Source organism: Vidua chalybeata, chromosome 5 (genome assembly GCF_026979565.1).
Source record: "Vidua chalybeata isolate OUT-0048 chromosome 5, bVidCha1 merged haplotype, whole genome shotgun sequence".
Taxonomy (NCBI): Eukaryota; Metazoa; Chordata; class Aves; order Passeriformes; family Viduidae; genus Vidua; species Vidua chalybeata.
The window spans coordinates 60,210,555-60,224,507 of NC_071534.1; positions in this window are offsets into that span (position 1 = coordinate 60,210,555).

Below are 13,953 nucleotides of genomic sequence, written 5' to 3' on the forward strand. Positions count from 1 at the left end.
CAGTGTATGCAACAGAGCTGAGACACTTGTCATGGACAGGAGGGCTTCGTGCACAGCAGTAAATTCAGCGCTCCGCCGAGCCCGTGCCGGCGCTGGTGAACTGCCTCAGCTCCAGACACAGCACTCCAAACTGCGGGGAATGGTCCCTCCCTGCTGCCAGCGGCTGGGAAGGGCTCGTGGGAATGCTACTTGACAAGAGCCAGATTTGGGCTGGGAAAAGTTCTGCAAGTGTACCAGTGCAAGCAACTTCATTTCAGTGCTGAAGATCGTTCCTGAGCACGTACGGAATGTATGGCTGTAGATAAATAGGTACAGACATTCAAGAAGCAGTGCTCAGTTTTGACTTGGTAGTTAATTTTATTACATTTTTTAGCAACTTTTCATTTGGCTAATCAAGCATTATCTCAAAAATGAAGGAAAACCAGGGTGAAATTCTGTTATTTGCCCCATAGTATGTTAAGTGACACAATGCAAATAAACAAAAAACTACTTTAAAAAAGAAATCTACTTCTTATGCTGGGGGAAAGCAGTGTTTCTAGGTACCATCTTCCTAACCGTGAATACCTCAGATAGTAGCACAGTACTTCTGACACCCTCAGCCTCTGTACAGATAGCACAAACCTTCCCCGTCTTGCCTGCTCCAAGAAGAGGAAGGAAGCTGGGATCTTGGCACATGATCTGGAGGAAGAGGTTGAAAAGGGTGGGAACTGCGGATGTTTCTGATGAAAAGGAAGAGGGTGAAAATGGTGGGAACTGAGGATGCTTCTGCTCAGGATGAAACGGAATGTCTCCTGAAACTGCCAAGGTCCTGTTACTCAGAGGTGATTCTCGAGAGCTGTCAGAAGTGTTGCTCCCTTCCCCCTGAAACGTTATCAGTCACGTGCAGATTTTAGGTGACAAAATCTACCGTGAATCTTAAAGGACACTGGGGACTGGTGGTAGTTCCAGGGCTGGCCAGATGCTGAAGTGTGAGAAGGCTCTGAGATTTAGCTTCTCAGGCTCCAAAACATGGACTAGTTTCAGAAAAATTCACTCTATTTTAAATCTATACCTTTTTGGGGGTATTTTGTGTATATAGGCAATTTCTTACTCCCTTGGCAGTTCAGCATGAAATTGCACCGACTGCCCTAAAATGTTTGCATTGCCAGTTCCTAAGCTCTGTGCTTAAACAGCAGCTTAGTCCTGCAGCTGGGCTTGTCCAGTTTCTGTCACAAGACTGTAATTGCATAAAAATAGTAAATCCCCAAAGCACAATACATTGCATACAATTCAAAATGAAAGTGATACCGTTGTTAACACAAAGGTTAAAATATAAACCTAAATGCCAAGAAACAAGATGCTTCCTAATTTGACAATGATGCCTTGACCACATATGGAACTGTAGATCTCTTACTGAAATTGTTACTGCCCTTTGGTGCCTGTACTATTTTAGTGCCCACATAGCCTATGTAAGAAGGATCTTGTAGCTGAAAAGCATGCACATCTTTTCAGCAGAGAATCTACATTGGAGTCGAATTAGTTTCCATGGAATAGAAAATCTAACGTTACATGAAACTAGCTACTTCTCTTTTTTTTGGTTTTGTTTCTCCCATTTAGTTAATGCATATTCAAAAGATCCATCCAGTTCCAACATTTTTTAGATTTCAGATAGAGCTCTGTCAAGTTGTAAAAGAAAAAAAGCAAAGCACCAAACTGTGCAACTGAAAATTAAAATTAAGCTTCTGTTCCATTTTATAGCTAGATCTAACTGATCCCATACGCTGGGATTTATCTCGAAGATGTTTTACCAGATTTCAGTAACCCATTAGACATCCTATAAATTTGAATCCTTGCTAGACATAGAATTACAGCTTAAGATAAACTGATTATCCCCATAACATGTCTCCTACTTAGCAAAATAGGAGTGTCTTATATGTAAATGTAATCTAAAATTTAGCATCCAGCAAAGCTCATTAGAGAGATGCAACTCTAAATTAAGAAATCTTATTAACCAGCTAAAAATGCAATAAAATAAAACAAATACTGGTGTTCCAACAGTAGAAGCTGAATATGTAAATATTCACCACTAAATTTTTATAAACGACTACTTTTTAAATGGTTTTAACAATTTTTTTATTACAAAGAGATTATTTAGAAATGAGCTATTATAACAAGGAAGGCTCACAATATCCCTCTAGTTTAGGTAGTATTATCTTCAGCTTCCAGATGGAGAAAATTAGACATTTCTTTATAGTGCTTGTGTGTCCAGTTTCAAGCAACAATGGAATAGAAAGGCCAAGGCTTAAAGAAGTTCTATATAAATTATGTCCTTGTCATCAACATGATAGATAAATAGTTGCCTGCTAATTCCAAGATGACGCAGAGCCTCTGAGTGGATTATGTAGGTGAGGGTCTCAAGATGAAAATCTGGTTCTTTGAAATCCACATTCTGGATTTCACCCTAAGTATGGGAGCTTTGTATTTCACACTAAGTAGCTATTTTAGATCATCATCCCTCCTAAAGAGGTACCTGGAAAAGGACCAAATGGCACTTTCGGTTTTTAAGCTTAAAACTTATCAAGAACTCCATTGAAACCAGTGGTAATGCACAGTCTGAATTACACAGTTCCAGCTGGTTTTCTGAGAAAATAAGGTTTCCATGTTCATTACTGTGCAATATCAACCAAATGACACAGGCATCTCAAAGAAAAGCCTGTTCCAGGAAGTACAGCTGAGGAGGTGCTGCAGTATCAGCTCACACATGGGAGAGACTCTACACTACCCCACAGGAAAAAAGATGCAGCTGGTGCTGGTGCCAGCACTCATAGATCTAGCTTGTTGCTTCTAGAGTAACATTTCTACTTTATAAAACAATTCCATGTGGTAGCAGTGATACAAATGAGAAATCTGTTTATGCATACCTGATGTATGTATATATGTCAGCACTGAGGCTGAACACGACACTGTGAAGCCAACACTTCTATTACTCTAAGCTAGGATGACAATCTTGATAAAAGCAAAGAAAGCATGATCTTGAAAGTTTTTTCTTTCAATTGTATATATAAAGTATTTCTTCTGAAATAAAGAAAAAGTTCATATCAGCAAGACACACTATCACAATCAGCTTATTACAGAGATACTTAGGAAGAACTACCCTGTTACAGGCTGATCCAGCCCCAGAGCAAGAGGGCACAGGAACTAAGCATTAGAACAGCAATGCTCAGGAAAAAAGACCTTCAGAATTGCTGAAACCATCCCACAGTAAACATTAACAATTGAAATTGCCTTTGGCTAAACTACTGCTTAGTGCTGTGTTAGCTTTTTGTGGAGTCATCGTGTTCACTGTTTATTTACAATCTACTATCTTTTTAAAGCAATGATACAGTATTGCCTTTAATGAATATGCTGAAATCCAGCTGCCAGGAATTGCCTTGATCTCAGCCAAGCAATCAGAATTCAAACGAGCCTAAAAACATGGGCTCAAGAAACAATACATTATTTTGTAGAGGACTGGGTTGGAGGGCTTTTTGGGAATAAAGCTGTTTTGAGAATACAAATCAAACTTTACAGACATTATGTTGTCTGATTTTCCTGCCAGCTGTTCACTGGCATCTAGCTGATTATTTTATCAGTATTACCTAGAAGTTACCCTTCAGCTAATTAAATTGCAATAGCTTTTCTTTCCCATGGTTAACCACTGGGCAGCAACTGCAATGGCCTACAGGCCACTGACACTGGTCTTTTGTGTTCTCAAGCTGCAAGGAAGACTGTCTAAATTAAACGTAGAGGCTGTTGGCTGAATTTATAACATTTCAGTTGCTCATTAACAGAGCACTCTTTTGAAGCTGTTGATTAAAAGCTTTCTTCAGGGAATATTACGGTATTCTGTCTGCATGCAGTTCTCTTTTTTCTCGTAAGTATTTATGCAGTGAAATAAGTCTGTAAGTGCCAGACAGCCCACTACCTGACAGCTGAGGGCTTTTATCAGAAAGATAAATGGAAGGAGTTTGGATAGCTCATAACTACAATTTTTCAAGAATAACATGTCAAACAAACGATTCTGCCTGATGCAGTAACTCAACAGGAAATTCCTGTGGGTAAATTCATCTGACTTAGCTAAACAGATAGGTTTCTCCTTGCCCTTTAGCAGACTCACTGCAGATCAGTCCTTTTTTATTGCTTTTATTTGCATTGTACACAAGTGTCATTTCCATCCTTCCCTGTGACTATAACAACATACAGGTTCCCTGTGTTAGAGCATTATTCTGATTTGATGGTGGATGAGTTTCCAAAACCCCAACATTTATTTCAGCCTTTTTCTCATTTTAAGAAAGGGGTCACTTCAGAGAATATTTTCTCCAGAAAATAATTAAGAAGTCACCTGAGTCTCTGGTATGATTCAACTGAAACTAACACACTGAAAACTGAAACTAATGCAGTTACTGAAAAGATTAGAATTTGGCACCTATTCAGGCAGCCAGGACAGCCACCATTCTTTGATTCTCTGACTCATTCCTCCTCTCTTCAGCATTGTTCAGGTAGCAATGCTGTGGGCATTTTTCAACAATCTGTGGAAGGAAAGTAGACTTTCCATTACCCAAAAATGCTGCTAATGCTACTCATCACAATTTATAATACAGTAATTGTACACTTACATGCCATTGTAGCATCCAGATAACTGAGTTTTCTCTTTTATTTCCTCTCTTAAAACCTACTTTCTCACTCTTTAATTCCTATAATCTTACTAATGCTTATGTTAGCCAACGCAAACTACAGACCATGTAGTTTTATACTGATAATAATACAGTGTGATTACAGACTTCCCCAAAATAGTCATTGATCCAGGGCAGATTTTGTTTAGCTATCAGGCTTCCCTGTTGGGCTCTTATTATGGAAACAACATATATGAGCATTATGTTTTACAGCTCTATCCAGCTTCCTACTTGATTTTCCAGCTGATTGATTGCCATCATGTTGTAGACTCTCAGAATTCATCATACTATTACAGACTGGCCAAATTTGTGTCCCAGCTCATCTCTCTGTGCTCTAGGGCCTTCCTTATACTCATGTACAAAAGTTATATCACTCATCACACCTCAGCTGTATAAAACTAGTCCTCTGTGCTCTTTCAATAGTCAGTAGAGGGAAACAGGCACCTCGACTTTTGGTTATCCTTTATACTCTGGACACCTGTCTTAGGGTGGCTACTTAGAAATGTCTCCTCCTCCTCACTGATTGTAGCAGAGTGAATTACTAGTTCAGCAGACTCAAACACCCAACTTCCAGGCAGCTACCCTCAGGCAAAACAAACCTTATCCTGAACTTCAGGTGAGGAGCTCATCGCATGTGTCTAAATATCCCTTATCTAAATATCAGATCCATATATTTTAATATATTAGAGGATATTATACAGATAAATGCATTTTCTCAAGGGTACAACAAGTTGAACATACATTCTATAAGGGCCTACAGCATTTTAATGCAGGAGGCTGGAAATTTTGCAGCATCTTTACATAGTTTTAAATACTGAGTGCTTGCCATTAATTAAATATAAATACAGTAATCACATGAGTATTCTTTGACTTATTTATTTTATATTACAAGAAGTTTATTTTTTTATGCATGAACATATTCAAGGTTCAAGACTGTGTAGCAACTGGATTTTGTGCTGATTTTAGTGTGATGAACAAACACAATGTAGAAGTTATCAAGGGAAAAGCTAGGAGTGTTGACAGATGGTTGGGAAAGAGAACGTTGGGGATTTTATAAACTGATAAGCTGCCAGAAGTTTGGAAATGTGAAATATCATTGGTCAGATATTTTCGTTCACATAAGAAGTTAACTTCTTAGAGCCGATACTCAAACCTTTAAATTTCAAGTTAATAATCTGATTGCACTGAGTTTAGTCACGCATTTCACTAAATATAATTTTTTCAGACTGATTTCAGATTCACTGGCCTTCTTTACAGTCCTCTGAAGGAAAACAATTTCTGAAGCTTCTTAAACCCACTGTGCTCTATGTCCCAGATTGATGCCTTTCTCAAATCCTATAATAGCCCAGAATGCCAGACTACCATTTTTATGGGAGACAGCTGCTTTGCTAGTCATTTTCTTCCCTACCACTTTTCTACTTCCCTACCATTTTTCTCTGACTTCCAGATGTTTGGCAGCCAGTGCAGTAATTCCAAGAAAGCTTCCAAACATCTGCTGAACCCAGACAGTGTGCATGCACAGGTTTTCTCTGTAGCTGATGTGCACTGTGATGCTTTTTCCTCACAAAAGCCATGCAACTCAAGGCTTGTATGCTCAGAAAATCACCAGGCTTGCAGTGCGAGAATTTCAGTGCATGTGTGTTAATAAGTTGATTTATAAACAAGTTTATAATGTCCAGAAGACAAACAAATTGACACAAACACATAGAGATCCAGTGTACCTTAAATACAAATACATTTGCTTCCACATTTGCCTTTGGAACTTCAGATGCTGACTGTGAGGCATGAGAGTACCTGTGTGCCTCTGAAATAGATTTTTTTTTTTTTTTAATTTGGAAATCACATTTAACTAAGTATGTAAGAACTGGGTTAATATGAGAGGCTTAAAAGATCCACCTAAGAGGCATTTTCAAACACAACATGGTCTTCATAGCAGATGGGCTATAGTATGTCAAACGAAATAAGGTCTGGAATAGGAATCCGAGTCATTACTGCTAAGCAGATCCAGCAGAATTAGGGGATGGGCAGTTACTCTCTAGCTGATTGCAGTTACTGCATTGATAGCAATGCATAGGGGTTGCACTAATTCAAGCATTAGCCATAATCTCATGTTTTTCTTACTGTGCCTATCAGACATCCTGCTGGTTTATTAATGCTGGCAGATCTACTTTTGTATTATGTAATGTATTTACTTTATCCTGAAACATTCTTCCCCCCCCAAAAAAATAAATACAGAAAGCTTCAGAACCTGCTTCCAGCTGCACAGTGCATAAATTTCACAGCTATTCCTTTTGTCTTTTCCAACCTTTTTTTTTTTTTTTCCATATGATAAACCTGTATTTTCCAGTCTTGGCTTTCTAGCAGTGAAATGATCTACTTCTCAATCTTTTCTTTTAGAATGATAAGTGCAGCATTAGGAGTAATTTTTAGTATAATTATATATATAAGTATAATTTGATCATAAAAGATTTATTGAGAAATTCTAAACACCCCAAATCTTCTTGGAACTATTCCGTTCCACTATTTTCCAAAATTTTCAGTAGCCTGTGGATAAATAAATGAAAAAATATGTGGCATTCCAATTTTATTTCATCCATATAAGATACTCATGCATTTCTCAGAAATTTATGGATTGACCCTCTCTGTGTCTACATAAAATCTACCCCTGAGAGGTTGTGGACTCCCCATCCCTGTATGTATTTGAGACCACGTTGGCTGGGACTCTGAGCAACCTGATCCAGTGTGTACTCACACATAGCAAGAGGGTTGGAACCAGATGACCTTTAGGGTCCCTTCCAACCCAAACCATTCTATGATTCCACTCCCAATCATGTATATTTGAATATACAACACATCTACATTAAAGCACTAGGAACTATGTGCATAGTTGAGATTGGCTGTCTGATCTTTACAGCCATAGACTCTAAAGTCCCAAATCAAAGTTCAGCACAGTCAATGAGACCTTCAACTTAATTCAAAGTACTTGCCTTTAAACAGATTGCTTGACTTGCATATAATGGTGGCTGACACAATGAGAACATGGAATGGAAAGGAATAGAATGGAATGGAATGGAATGGAATGGAATGGAATGGAATATTTCAGTTGGAAGGGACCGACAATGGCAACTGCCTGACCCATTCAAGGCTGACTGAAAGTTCAAGTGTGTTGTTAAGGGCATAGTCCAAATTCCCCTTAAACATTGTCAGGCTTGGGGGCTGACCACCTCTCTAGGAAGCCTGTTCCAGCATTTGCCCACCCTCTTGTTAAAGAAGTGTTTCCTCATGTCTTTTTTTTTACCTCCTTGCTTTGACTTCTGCAAGTGTTTGTGTGGGATGGCTTGCTTTCATTTGAAAGTTAGAGAACAGAGTAAGACTTCCAGGTAGAAAAGGGAAAGAACAGATAAAGACAGCTTAGATAAATTAAATGTTCTAAATTATGTCAGCCTGCTAGAATCTGTAACCATTCTCTACTAGTACTCTATTAAAAAAGTAAATGCATCATTTGCTCTCTAAATAAGAAACATGTAAGTTAAATAAGAAAGGATTTGTCAAGCATACCAATGGAAAAAAAGGAGAATCCAAAAGTCAGGGATTCAGGAAAGGTAGTTATTTGCCTTTTTACTACTTCTACTCCTCTACTACCAATAACAACAACAGTAATAATAAGTATTCCTAAGCATCTATACAATAGCCAAGAGGAAATTATCAAGAAAATGGAGCCAGACTCAGATTGCTGTATGGTGAGAGAGTGACAAGTAATAGACATAAACTGAAATGTGAGAGGTTCAAGCTAGATTCAAGGGAAAGCATTTTCACTGTGTGTCAGTGAAGCTGTGGAACTGGTTGTCCATAGAGCTTGTGAAGTCCCTGCTCTTGCAGGTTTTCAAAATCCAACAGGATTGAGTCTGATCTGAACTCATAGCTGACCCTGACTTCAGCAGAGGGTTGGACTAGGGACTTCCTATGATCCCCTGCAAATTAAATTATCCTGCAATCCTGCAGTGAGAAATAGAATGTGGTTTTACCAGAAAACAACCTATTAAGAGCAACATTCTGTAAAAAACCCCAACAAACAACAAAGAAACCTTGTGATTTCTCTCCAATGAGGAAACCACAGTAGAACAATGTAATTTTCAGAGGCATAGAAAATGTGACACATGAGGTAAGATTGAAAGAATTTATTTCTTTAGTCTAGCAATGAGAGGATTAAAAGAAGATATATCAGTTCTCAAATATGTAGAAAGTATTGGAGAGATACAAAGTGTTCATGTCCATCAATATGGTAAGAAGTAAAAGCCTTAGACTGCAACTTGAAGATTTCAGTTATATTTTACAAAAAGCTTTTGAACTGTAAAGAATGTTACACAGTAGCTGACTGGAGAGATCTTAAGAATCAGCATAACTGTAAATTTTCAAGGTCAGATTGAACAAATATCTATCAGGAGCTGATTAGATAGAGTGGATTCTGCTCTGAAGCAATAGGAGGAACTGGAAAACCCTTTCAGATCTCTTTTTTAATCATGTCTTAAGAAGCAATTCCATTGTCCTCATTACTAAATTGCCATGATAAAATGAAAAAGTGTACTAGTATCACCTCTCCAAGTTTTCTTAAATTATGCCAAGTATTTTTTTTTTTTTTTTCTATTTGTTAAGCCCCTCCTTCCTTCTCTCTCCCGAACTTCATGTGCTGAACATGATGCCATATGGTACAGAATATCCCTTTGGTCAATTGGGGTTGACTGTCCTGGTTGTGTCACCTTTCCAATTTCTTGTGCACCCCCAGCCCATTTGCTGGTGGGGTGGGGTGAGAAACAGAAAAGACCTTGACTTTGTGTAAGCACTGCTTAGCAAAATCAAAAATATCCCTGAATTAGCAGCACTGTTTCCAGCACAAATCCAACATTTAGCTCATACCAGCTACTATGAAGAAAATTACCCTTTTCCAGCCAAAACCAGCACACTTAGTGACACAGGTACACAGACACAGAAGCCTTTCAGCTAGGCTTGAAAACATGCTCTTGATCTGATTCATTTCACATAGTCAATCACTTTGTACTCTAAAAGCTCAGTCCCACTCTTTAATGGCAGGGTTTTCTAACATACCCTTTCTCAGACTGTGTGGGGAGATTTCTCCCTTGGGTGGGGATATCCCTCAAGGTTAATCCTCGAGGTTGAGCAAGAGATTTGCCCACAGGCATTGCATGAGTGAGTAACATCAATTTCCATAATTATTTTGCTAGCTTTAGTATCATTGTTTCAATATTGCTTCAATACATAGTGCACTATACTAGCAGTTAAAGCTACCTATACTGTGCAGTAAATAATTCTGATTAAGGTATTTTAGTCTTTTCATCATCATAATCAATTAAAATTCTTATCTACTTTATTCATATAAATATGTTTGGTTTGCCATCTTTAATCCTGTGGGACAAAGTTGTATAAAGGCTCAATTACACCTATATAATACTTCAGAAATAAACCACTGAAAGTCTGGGACTAGGACTGGATCCAGCTGCACCCAGACTCCTTTTTGAGGAGTTTAGAAAGCAAGAGGCTCCTTTCTGCACCTTGTGACTCATCAGAGCAGGAGGGTCTCCCCAGTAAACTTTGTCTGAAGCTCCCGTTCTGCCCCTGACACTCTTATAACAATTATCTTTTATTAAATAACACAATTATTTTGTTATCTGACTCTAAAAGCATTTTCTATGGAAGAAGATAACCAGTGCATAGCATTGTAATGTAAATGACTCAGCATAAATACCTGAGCCATTTGTCATTATTAATTTTTTTTAAAAAAAGCAATCTATACCAGAATATTTAGAGAAGCATCCATAATTTTCCAAGTTTTATATAACATGTGATATTTACATTCCCTTTAGAAAAGACAATAGCACTTTCTCACCTTTGTTACCTTCAGAGAGTTTACATTATCAAGAACCCACTATCAGCAATTACTTATGCATTTTAAGTAACAGTTTTGCATTTCTGCTCCAGTTTTGCCAAAACTAAAAGACTCAGCTCAGATGCATCTGTTTTCCAGTGACATCTATGATTGCTTTCTTTCATTTATTCAGTGAACCAGCTGTGTTGACTGATGTCTGAGAAATCAAGTTCAGTCACAGAATAATTACATTGTAGTCAATTTAGTTGCAGCAAAGACCAATTTGACCCATGGATTTCCATATATTGTAAAGGGTCATGCAGCCTGTCAGTAGTTCAGACAGGGTTTAAATAGAGGATCCTCCTGAATCCCAATTCAAATGAGACTCTTTTGACATCATCATATTCAGACTGACATTTTGTCACTCAGAGCACTGCTTATCTATTGCCACACCAAAAAGTGACTGTCATGGCTTCAGCCACATGCCCTCTTTCTTTATTTCCATTTATTTATAACTCTCTCTTCTATTCAGTGGCAGCTGTTAAAACTGATGTGGATTTCCTTTCTATCTCCCTCCTGGGAAATGTGGAAGATGAAGAGGTTTCAGACACATTTCAGGAGGGCAGTAGCAGGGTACTGACCTCAGCCTGGGAACCCAGCAGTTTCATTAGTGCCAGAGCAGTAGCTTGGCAGCTGAAAGCAGCTCCACGTAGCACAGAGCATGCCTGCATGGGATGCTGACAGTTACAATAATACTCCAATTATGAAAGACCCTCACTCAATGTAGTGGTTTAGACAATGTCATTTATTGAATCCCCTTCTAGTCCTGTATATGTATGATGCTTGTATGATAAAGCTAAAAAAAGTTTTATGGAGGCAAGGAAAAGGATAGTCATTGTTCTGAATATCTACAAGGAATCACAAGGAAACTCTGATTTACTTAATTGTTATACAACTTCCTTATTTATGATTATTTCCCTACAGTAACTTTATATGACTTAAAAAGTAATTATTTTTTGTTTTTCCTTTTCACAATGTATTTTTCATTGTAATATACAACCTAACTTATTTGAAAATATTCATAATGTCTGTTACAATACCATAATTACATTTCACATAAAACAAAATGTGCTTTTGAGCATTACCTGTAACTCAGAAGTTCCTTCTCTACAGTCCTCAAATGGCTTAAATTCTTTATCATGTAAGAGATTTGGATTTGTAATTGTAAACATAACATTTACAGTAATTTCATTATTATATCTTTATTATATATAAATTTTGTATATAATTCAATTTAACATTCCGATTAAACATTACTGTGAAGCATTTTGTACCTCTGTGTGTGTGTGTGCATATGTGTGTTTATATATACACACACACATGAGCTGGTTGTGTAACCCTCTTTCATCCAACATCCCTAACATCTAACATGATTTGAAATTCTGCTTGCCTCTGCCTGCAACAGGTGCCAAATAAATTTTCCCCCTCAAGGTCCCTCCTGAAGAGGGTGGATACCATAAGGGTGGTTACTTCTGCACACATTAATTAGAAGGGCAAGGTTAGGTTTTCTGGTTATGTCCCAATATGAGTCAATTTTGCCAGAGAGGCTTTTACTAGCTTAGTAGAATTCCTTTTGGTGCTAAATTTCTATGCTAGTAAAAATTCCTGTATAGCCAATAGCAGAGGGGTGAATTCTTTCTTTCCTAGGATAGTTTATTTCACTCAGATATCCAGCACAAACTGTTCCAGCAAGTGTGGGTTTTTTCTGCAATAAACTGTATCTGCACTATAACAGTAAACATTGCCCAGTATATAGCAAACCTCAGCCAAAAGGGATTTTGAACTATGACTTGATATTCTAGGATGGAGTGAGAGATGGCATAACATTTTTACTCTGTCATCTAGGAGGATTTTCAATTAAGTTCAGACAGTTCAGTTATAAAGCTATAACATTTTAACTGTAAGAATTTATATTTTTTTTTCTTGCTTTAGATTGTGCTTCAGTTATTGGCCAAGACAATGAGTATCTTGCTCTGACACAGCTTATGCCAACCAACTAAATTAGACTTTGTGAAAAAGACATTAACACTACACTTGAGAGATCAAAACAAAATACTGATAAACTTCAGTTGTGAAGAAGGTTAGACCTTTCATCAAGAGAAATTTTATAATCAAGTCAGTCAAGCTGTCCTGCCCATGATTAATGCACTATCTCCAAGGGAAAGACACCACTGCATATAAAATTCATTAAATACTAACTGTGCGATTCTAATTAAGATACAGGTTGTTGCATTAAGCAAATTAAGCTAGTTTAAGGAACTTATCCTTCTAAGTAGTTAATGAAATGGTATACCCCAAAAATTTCAATAAAAAAATATTGTGTTTCAGCTGTTAAATTTCATTGTGAGGAAAAAGAAATGCACTGACCCCTAAATAACCCCAGTCTCCTAACCCTTAGTATTTGTGCCTCTCTGCAGTACAAAGAAGCTCTCATAACTTTTCTACTTTCATAAAGAGAGAACAATATGTAAGGTCAGTCTGAGTAGCAAAAGTGCATGAGTAATCAGGAGTACATGCCACTGATGGAAATAAAATTATTAAATCCCCATTTCTTAAGACAAGATGCCAAGCAAAAACTCTTACCTCATGCACAGATGGCTGGAACCTTCCCCATCTGTTAGTAACTTCTGGCTTCCAACCCCTGCAGGATCCTAACATCAGTCCTCTAAGCATATTAACATGTCTGGGGAGTATTAAGAGTCAGAGAGATCCCCATTCTGGGTTTACACAACTACTTCAGCACAGATATTCCCTTGGGACTTTTCCTCAGTTTAGATATGTTTGTGTGCATAAGACATTGAAAAATCAAAACCCACCAAAGAAGCCATACTAGACTGAGATCTCACCTGGCTCCAGGGAATACTGAAGCAGGAAACTAGTCTAAAATCCTGGTTCTGTTGAACAGCACCTCTGGAGTGGAATTTTCTCATGTTGTGCATGCTGGTGTGGCACAGTTGGTAATACACTGATATACTTCTAGCAGTGTCAGATATTACTTGAACAACAAAACAATATCATTCTTCACCAGGCATGTTTCCTTTCAAGTTGAAAATTGCATGCTGCACAGATACCAGGTGTCTTTACTTACAGCCTCCAACATTGACACCTGTATTTGTAATACAAAGTGCATTTACTACAGCAGAGCCTCCTGAGCTGTGGCTTTTGTAGCACTGGTGATACACAAACTACTTCCACACCACATGTGGAGCCAGGGCTGCCTCCTCGGAGATACTCCCCTGAAGTGTAGGATGAGCACCCCAATCTGCTACTGTTGGCAATCAGCTACTGCCAGCCTGGAGGGACTTACCCTAGTGGCTTACA